This window comes from Phragmites australis, chromosome 13 (genome assembly GCF_958298935.1).
Source record: "Phragmites australis chromosome 13, lpPhrAust1.1, whole genome shotgun sequence".
In the NCBI taxonomy this organism is placed as follows: Eukaryota; Viridiplantae; Streptophyta; class Magnoliopsida; order Poales; family Poaceae; genus Phragmites; species Phragmites australis.
In genome coordinates, this window is record NC_084933.1 from 13,408,748 (window position 1) to 13,418,619 (window position 9,872).

The following is a 9,872-nucleotide window of genomic DNA, read 5'->3' on the forward strand; positions in this document are numbered from 1 at the left end:
TGATAAGTTATTATTAGTGTCAATTCATATTAAAAATCAACATTGATATTATCAATGCCGGTTTTTAATTCGAATCGACACTGATAAGAGGATCAGACTCGAATTTTTTATCGAATCGATTTCCGTCTAACCTCACATCCGCTCATGGCTCGGCTCTCTCTACTTTATCTCCCCTGCGTGTTCTCTCCCTCACCTCCTCTCTCTCTCCACCTTATATCTTCCCCCGCCGTCATCCTCCTCCTCCTCCCTCACCACCCCTCTCTCTCTCTGTCTGTCTCTGTCTCTCTCTCTCTCCTCTCACCGACCTCCTCCTTCCATCCTCCTGATTGGTCCCTCTCTCCCTCATCCCCTCACCAGCCTCCTCCTCCAAGTCTCCCCTACCGACCAACAAATTCGCTCCTTGCGAGATCCACGGTGGGATCTTAGTGAATCCGACCATGGATCTCGCTAGGGTCGCAGATCTTTGCACCAACAACAGTGGGGAGCAAGAGGCGGCAACGGTGGTGACCGGATGGCAGGGGCCACCTCAACGTCGTCGCCATCGCCCATCGTGCAGCGGAGTGGCGGTCTCTGCAATGTCCGCTCGCTGCGTCCCCATGAAGGGAGTCTCGCCACAGCCCCACGCGTCGCACTTGTTGTGACTCGCGTTTCTTTGGCGGTGGCAGCCTTCGTGCCCCACGGTTTCTGTAGCGACGACCTTCGTGCCATGTGTTTCTGTGGCGCAAACAGCCTTTGTGCCCCATGATTTCTGTGGCGGCGGCCTTCGTGCTCTGTGTTTTCTTTATGCAGGATGGAGCAAGGGTCCATCGGCGAGCGTCCTCGGCGAGCCGAGCCGCTGGATTCGTGGCGACGACGTCCTTGGCGAGTGGAGGCCCAGGATCCACAACGATAGTGTCCTCAACGAGTGAAGGCCCAGGATCAGCAGCAGCAAGGGCCCAGTGGCGACGATGAGCTCCGTTATGTGGGGCTGGTAGCGAGCTCGGCTCAATGCATTGAGCCGGCTCTTTGCCTAGCCTTTTTCCTTTTTTTTTTCTGAAAAACCTCTTAAGTGTCGGTTGTTAAGCCAGAGACTATCAGTGCTCCTTATGGAGTGTCGATTTTAAAACCAGCACTAATGAGGTTTTGAAACTGGCATTGTTGACCTGTTTTGGTATAGTGCGAAGAAGCAAGAAATGCTCACCTTCTTGAAAAAGACATTACACAGAACGAAAATGCAGAATGCAAAAGTCAACTTATGATTCCGACAGCCATGCCTAGACCTTCCGGGAGGTGAAAAGGCGATAAGCGCAAAGTCAAATATCATAAGCTCATCAGCATGATCTGTGCGCTTTTATTTTCATGGCAAATGCATGGTCGGCGAGTCTTGCTCCATAAGCAAGCTTATCTAAATGGAAGAGTGAGCTGATAAGTTATGGCAACTCAATGGATATATGCAAGTTGCAGATATGTAGACTGCCACTCTATAACTGATTTATCAGTTCTGACTTTTGAGCACACCCTACTCCAGAAAAAGGCAGTAATTGTTTTCCCCCCTCTCGTTTCAGTATGTGAATTTGTATATAAAGATTTCAGCACCTAGTTTTCATGTCCTGGGAAGTTCTTGGCTGGACGACAACCATACTGCCTGGACTCAACCTCATCTGCCTTGACACCTTGTCAAGAACTCAAGGTTTAGCATGAAAACTAGATACTCCGTACGATAGACGTAGTAAGCAGGTTAATTGCCACATAATATATGAAGTAACTTCTGACAAAAAGGTTTGACTTTTGATAATAAGACTTTTGAATTGTTGATAGTCTTATCCATAAGGAGGGATGGACGTGGCAAAAGCGTGGTTGCTGTACGGCTGCGACCACTTGTGAATCGCTTCGACTTGTTTATTTCCTACCAATAGCTGGAAGTGTCCGAAAAGGAAAAAAAATGCCCAGGCTTTCTTTGAATTAGTAAAATAATCTTCAAATGAGGATTAAGTCGTCCTTATTAACTCCTTATTTCTTACCTTGAAGAGTTCAGCTGGCGTGCACTGCAGTACATACGAAATCACAAAAAGAAACAGTACACAAATACACCTCCACTATGGCCTATGGCTTAAGGATAAGATCTCCACAACTACTCGAGTTGAAAGTAACAACACACAAATGCAAGATGCTCCGGCCTGTAGATAGAAACGACTAACCTCTCAGGAAGTGTAGATAAGTCTCAGGATAGGAAAACGACCTGCCCAGTGCCCATCCTAAGGAGCTCTGGCTATGCTGTAAGATGGAGCTTTCTCAGAGAAAAATATGATCAGCATGTTCTTTCTCGTATACCTTGCCTATCTTGTCCCAACAAGACATGCATTCATAGGAATCTTAGAGCAGGAGTTTATAGTTCACTACAAGATCTTCAAGATTTTTCAAGTGTTTTGTGCGAATGGCTGATAGTTATTATCCTTTTATAGAATTTTTCTCAAGTGGCCGAGGATTTTTTTAAGTCTAATTTGCACAGTTTCCCAAGGGTGAAAACAAATTAGAAAAAAAAATCACCAACCAATAATTCCCAACAAAAGATCATATATTTAGTAAATAACACTCGGAAAACATCTAAATTGACTAGAAAACCCTTGTTCATTTGAGAAAAATTCTAAAGAAAGAAAATATCAGTCAGTCATTCGAAAAAAGATTAAGAAACAAAGCAGAAATGTGACTTGGTTTATTTGTGATGAGTGATTGACAAGATTGTAGTCTTATTTTGATGAGTTTTGGGATGCATGAGCATGTCTATATGTTGCAAATATAATCATATCTGATCAAAGGTGTAAAGAATATAGAGTTTGTGTCTTTCTCTCTAAGTCCAGGGAAATTATACTCACCAGATGGTCCGGTGTGTAAACAATTATACACACCGGATAGTCCGGTGATCAGAGGCAGTGCGCATTGGAGTTTTTCTATACAAAGACGAAACTTGAATTGTGCACCGGATAATCTGGTGTTCAAGAGATGTGAACACCGGAGCATTTTTCAGAGAGGTATGGTTTTGGTGCCAGAGAGAAGATGCACACTGGATAATCTGGTGATAAGCAAAGTGAACACCGGAGGGTGCATTGGACCATTTATCAGAGATGTTGCAAAATGGGGTCTGATGCAGATGTACTCACCAGATAATCTAGTGATGGGCTTGGTACAGACTGGAGGATTCACCAGAGAGTTTTCCAGAAGGTTTTTAGTAGAGAAATTAGTGCACATACTGGAGGATCCGGTGTTCAGAGACAGCTATACACTAGAACATTTCGTGTTCATAATTTTTCATGGATGTGGTCCTTTGCCAGGGATTTTAATGTTGGGCTAATTGGAGATGTTTTTAGAGGTTTGGAGAAACATGTTTGCTTGTATAATGTTGTGCGAGTGATGGATGCAACTTGGCAGTCGACGGCGGGATGATCAGGGCCAAGCAGGGAGTTTAGTGCCGGATGATCAAGGAGGCCGGACAGAGTCAAGGGTGATCCTAGCTGTGTATATGGAGGTCAAGTAAAGTATGGAAGGAAGGATGAAGACAATGTGGTCACAAGGCAGCCTGAGGGATCGCAAGCGGGAGAGACTTGTCGACGGCAAGATCGCAAGACGGAGTACACATGTCGACATCGGGATGCTTGCTTTTGGTCAAAGCAAGCAGAAGTGAGATACGCTTTGAGAAGCGTGCGAGGTGGTTTCACAGTTTGGCCTCAAAATTGTGAAGGGATGGAGTGCACGTGGAATCATCACGAAGCAAGCGTCGAGGAAAAGTTAAATCATGAAGGTGTCATGACCGTTTGATGGTCAGAGTGGAAAATGGATCAAAATGCTCTGGTGGTAGGTAACGAGGGGTATTTTGAAATAAGGAAACTTAAAGAGCTAAGTCACTTCCCTAGGCCTATAAATAGAGAAGTAGAGCTATAGGGGAGCTTTAAGCCAACCATTTGAGAGCCTAGTGATATGTTTTAGTGGAGTGTAGAGGATAGGCTTAACATTTGTAATAGGTTAGAGCTTTTGTGAGAGAAAAATACTTTGTTATCTATCTAAAATAGGACTGACCTCTGTGCTTAATGAAGTTGATTTTCTTGCATGAGCTTATGTTCATCTCCTTCTAGTCTCCTTATTTTGGCCCCCTTGCTTCTCTTGCAAGTTTTTCTTTTTTGGTTGTGATTTTCGTTTTTCTTTTTGAGCTGCAGTTTTTTCACCCTTGTGAATTTGATCTCTTTATTGCTAGGGGTATAAAATACGCGTATAATAGTACAAATTTGGGTCCGCATTCTCTTGCGTGTAAGTCATCAACTTGAAGAGTTTCTTCACCCGGTGACCATTTTCTTGAGTTTCTTTCAAGTTGCGAGCGTTTTGTGACTAGCGTCATAGAATGGTCTTGAATAGAAACTTATGTTCATATCTCATCCATGTAGTCACATGTTATCGGTTCTTTTCTTTGTTTCTCTCTATTTGATTCCACTTTAATTTTTTAGCTGCGTTGGGTGAAACAAAGGAGAAGGCCATCCGATTCGAAAGAATCTGGTAAGACACCTATTCACCCCCCCTCTAGTTGCCATTCTCGCTCTTACAATCAGTATCAAAGCTGGTCTGATCACTTCTTGACCTAAATCGGCTGCGTGATCCATAGGTGACAATAGAGAGATGTGGAAAGATTCCGCTATTTGATGGTCAAGATTTTTCATACTGAAAGGTGCGCATGGAGGCTTATCTGTTAAGCCAAGGAAGTGCAATTTGGGAAATAGTTGATTCCAATTATGAGATCCCTGCTGCTCGCACGAGTCAGGTTCAAATCAAACAGTATGAGTCCAACAATAAGGACATAAATATTTTGTTCACAAGCCTGAGTCGGAATGAGTTTGACAGGATCCAGCACCTCCGTACTGCCCGAGAGATCTGGTCCACTCTAAGTGTCTTTCATGAAGGTACTAATCAGATTAAGGATAGACGAGAAAGCACATACAACCAAGAATATTAAATATTTGTGTAAGGATCCGGTGACTCTTTGGATGTTATGTTTGCTAGATTTGATGAAGTTGTTAGCAACCTTAGATCCACTAGTATTTTGGCCTACGCTGATCATGAGAGGGTGATCAAGCTTCTCTATGCTCTTGATCGTAGCTTATGGGAAGTGAATATCTCAAGCATTGAAGAGTTACAAAGTTATGACACATTGACTTATGATAAACTTTTTAGCAAGCTTAAGTCTATCGAGATAGCCAAGACGGCTCGACTAGGTCTCGAAAACCCCCTATCTCAGAATATGACATTGGTTTTTGGATCTAATGGTGGAAACCAGGCTGAAGCTAGCTTCTCTTGTGCTAACAGTTCATTGAGTGGATTTTCTTTGTCTTTCTTGGTTTCTATCATAGAGGAGCAGGTAGACGCACTAGATGATAAGGACCTTACGCTCATTGTGAAGAAGTTCACTCGTTTCTACAACAATAGACGAGACTGAAGGAGAGGGGACTCGTGTTTGTTTTGAGTGTGGTGATACTACTCACTTCAAGGTGGATTGCCCCAAGCTAAAGAAGAGGAAAGACCGTGACTACGACTACGACAAGCACAAAAAGAAGAACAAGAAGCCCTTCTTCAAGAATAACTGCGACAAGATGAACAAGAAGGTAGCCAAGGTGGTTTCGAGGGCGTTCTTAGTAGCTCTCAGCGACATCGACATCTCTTCAAGTGAGTAGGAGAACTCGAAGGAGGAGATATCGGTGAAGGACAAGAAGAAGAAGAACAAGGACTTCATCGGCCTCTGCTTCATAGCAGACGACAAAAACAACAATAGCGACCCTGAGCTCGATTCCTTCAAGGTATCACCTTCCTATGACCAGCTTTCCGTCCAAGTCGATACCTTGAATGATGCTCTCGTTAGCCAGGATAGGTTACTTAAGAAAGTTGCACGTGAGTTGAAGGATCTTAGGCCTGATTATGAGTCTGTGTCTGCTGAACTTGCATTTCTTAGGTCTAGACCTGATGTTGATAAATGTGAGGGTTGTTTGATTGCCATGACTGAACTTGACGAGCTTCGGAATGTGCATGCTCAAGTCGTTAGTCAACTTGAGAGTATCGAGAAGAAGCTCCTTGAGGAGGAGTCTAGGTCTACTCTCTTAGGCACTTGCAAGAATTTCTCTTTACTTGTAAAGGATATCAAACTGAAAGACAAGTGCCTTAAGTAACTAGAATCTAGATTGGAGAGTGTTGTGTGCTCAAAGGACGTGCAACTGAACTGTTCCACCTGCATAGTCTTTCAGGATAAGCTCAGTTGGGTTAGAGGACATGTTCAGAAGTTCTTCACTGAGAATAAGTACCTCCTTTCTCTAGTGAAGAAGTACTCAGAGGGCAAGGAAAAAAGAAATTTGATCTTGGCCAAAATCAAGTTGTATGCTGACAAGGTGGGTTTGGCTCTTGGGTTGGGGTTTGAGAGGGTGACTTACAATAAGAAGAGTAAGATTGTGTTCACCACACCTACTACCCTATAAACTGAAAAATCCAAGCTTAATGTCACATCAACACCCATCAAGAAGAAACCACACCACAACCCATGAAAGCTCCACAACCTAAGGTGGAAATCCATGTGAGAGAGCCCAGAGTGACTGACAATCGAGTTTCTGAGAGACGCTACCACTGCACCTACTGTCAGAGAGAGGGTCACTTGGTTGTGTTTTACTTTCACCGTAAGAGAGATGAGCATCGTGAGTGAAAGTGGAGCACTTGGGACATGTACTACCCCTTTGTTGATGTACATGAGCCTTTCCCTCTCTTTCACCCATGAGTTTCAAATGCTCTTCAGTTCTCCTTCAGAGGCGGTACCCGGCGTGGATTTTCCCATGACTCATATAGTTTTGGTCTACGTGTAAGAGGCTTTGAGTCATAGCGCTTTGGCGGACAACATTTTCCTCTTCATGGTACTCGCTCCCAGCATGCTAGTGTTGATTTACATGCACCTGCTTACACTGCTTCAGGGTGGATGACCCAGTACTGGATTCCAAGAGGTTTCTATCTAACCCCAGTACTGAGTTATCCACCTACTATTCTTCTCATAAGTAGGTGGTAGGTAGAGGTTTGGAGAACAAGTGGCTCATCAACTCCGGTTGTTTATGCCGTATGACTGGAGATTCATCATGATTCTCTAGCCTCACCCCGACACAATGGCACGAGTACATTACTTTCGAGGATGATCAGAATGGAAGGGTAAAAGCCAAAGATATAATAAGGGTGAATGAGAATTTCACTCTCAAAGATGTGGCTTTGGTAGAGCATCCAAGATACAATTTACTTTCTGTATCCTAGTTGTTGGGTGAGGACTTGGAAGTGCATTTTAAACGTGATACTTCTCGAGTCCTTGATTCTTTGGGTACTTTAATTTGTCGGATTTCTAGAGTTGGAAGAGTTTTTGGAACTAATTTTTCTGAATCTTTTGATTCTTCTCGATGCTTAATTGCTCAACCCTCTTTTGAGCTTTGGATGTGACATATGAGACTAGGGCATATGAGTTTTGATTTGCTTTCTCTTTTGAGTGCTCTAGACTTGATCCAAGGTTTGTCCAAGCTCAAGTTTGAGAAGAAACTTGTTTGTGCTCCTTGTCGGTATGGCCAGATGGTTGTCGCGTCTCACCCACCAGTTAATCTAGTGATGACTGAACGATCGGGAGAGCTTATTAATATGGACACTATTGGTCATTCCTAGGTTCGTTCGACGGGTGAAAAGTGGTATGTACTTATCATTGTTGATACTTTATCTCGCTACTCTTGGGTCTTCCTTCTTCTAAGTAAGGATGAAGTTTTCTCATACTTTCGAAGCTTGGCATTGTGATTGTTCAAGAAACTCCTTAGTGCATTGAAAGCAATTCAAAGTGATAATGGCACTGAGTTCAAGAACTATCTCTTTAATACTTTCTGTCTTGAACATGGCATTGAGCATCAATTTTCTACCCCACGCGTTCCTTAGTAGAATGACATGGTTAAGAGGAAGAATAGCACTTTGGTGGAGATAGTTAGGACGATGCTCGATGAGCATAGGACTCCTAGAAAGTTTTGGGTTGAGGCTATTAGCATCACTTGCTACATCTCTAATCAAATTTTGTTGCGCTCGATCTTGAATTTGACTTCTTATGAGTTACGTTTTGGGAGGAAGCTGAAGGTTTCTCATTTGAGAGTTTTTGGATGTTGATGCTTCATCCTAAAGCTTGACGAATCTTGACAAATTCGAGTCGCGTTCTTCCGATGGTATTTTCTTAGGGTATTCGATTCATGGTCATTCTTACATGGTTCTTAATCTTGACTCTAACACCATCATAGAGTTCTGTGATATGACCTTTAATGAATCAACCTCTTGTGCTAGTCTTATTCTTGAGTGTGCAGGTGATCAGGAGATGAGCAAAAGCTTCTTTGTAGATGACGACCTTTCAGTTCTCGGGGATGACGAGAATGATTCACTATTTCCTACTACCACACTTGCTCCCGAGCTGGTTCCTACCTCTTCTACACCAGCAGATGGTCATGTAGCCTCTACCTCTACTTCAGCTGCTTTCGAGCTTGCACCAGCAGTGTTTGAGGGGAGATCATCTTGCAGTGCGAAGCTCCTCAACACATTCAGCGGTGACACCCTCCATAGATGATGATCAGTGACATCAATAAAAAGGTAATGAGAAACTATGAGCAGGGAGTTCGAGATGTCGATGATAGGTGAGCTCAACTTCTTCCTTGGACTGTAAATAAGGCAATGCAACTAATGTACCTTCGCCCACTAGACAAAGTACATTAAGGATTTACTGAAGAAGTTTGACATGAGCGATGCTAAGCCCTTAGTGACACCGATGACTATTCGAATGTGCTCGATCTAGATGAGGATGGCAAGGAGGTGGACCAGCGAGAGTACAGGAGCATGATTGGCTCCCTCCTGTATCTGACGACGACAAGATCTGATATCCACTTTGCCGTTTGCTTGTGTGCTTGCTTCTACGCATCACCGAGGACGTATCACTGGCAAGCGGTGAAATGTATTCTAAGTTACCTCAAGCACACTCTCGAGTATGGTATTTGGTTTTCTATATCTTCTTCTCTTTCTCTTCGAGGTTTTTCGGATACAGATTTTACAAGATATAGAATTGACCGGAAGAGTACCTTCGATACTTGTCATTTTTTGGGTATCTCTCTTGTGTGTTGGTCTTCTCGCAAACAATCTAGTGTTGTGCGGTCAACTGCTGAAGCTGAATATGTTGTTGTCGATAGCTGTTATTCTCAGATTTTGTTGATGGTTGCTTCCTTGAGGGATTTTGGGTTAGCAAGAGTGTGCCACTTTTATGTGACAACACCAGAGTAATCAGTTTAGCTAATAACCCAATCCAACACTGTATAACCAAACACATAGATGTGAGATTCCACTTTTTAAGAGATCACAATAAGAAGGGAGACATTGAGTTGAGATACATAGATACCCAATATCAGCTAGCTGATATTTTCACCAATCCTCTTGATGCAACCAGATTCACTTACTTGAGGGGAGAGCTTGGAGTGTGTCATCTCTATGTCATTGTGTGAGGAGGAGTTGCAGTTGTATATACTCTATCTTATTTTTTGTTGCATATGCTTTGCATATCGTGATGTAAGATAATTATAGTAGTTGAGTTTTGACTTCTATATCTTTAGCATTTCCTGTTGCTAGACTCAAATTTGGACTAAGTTGAGTAATTGTGCAGAGCAAGCTTTTAATCTTAGGCTCATCTTGATACTTTGACATGAAACATTTCAAGCAAGTTAACTTTTCTAAATATAAAATTTGACAATTTTATAAATCATGTAGACTATAAAATGCTACATTCTTGATCACCATATTCGTAATTGCTTTGCCTTAATTAATGCTTGTATTAC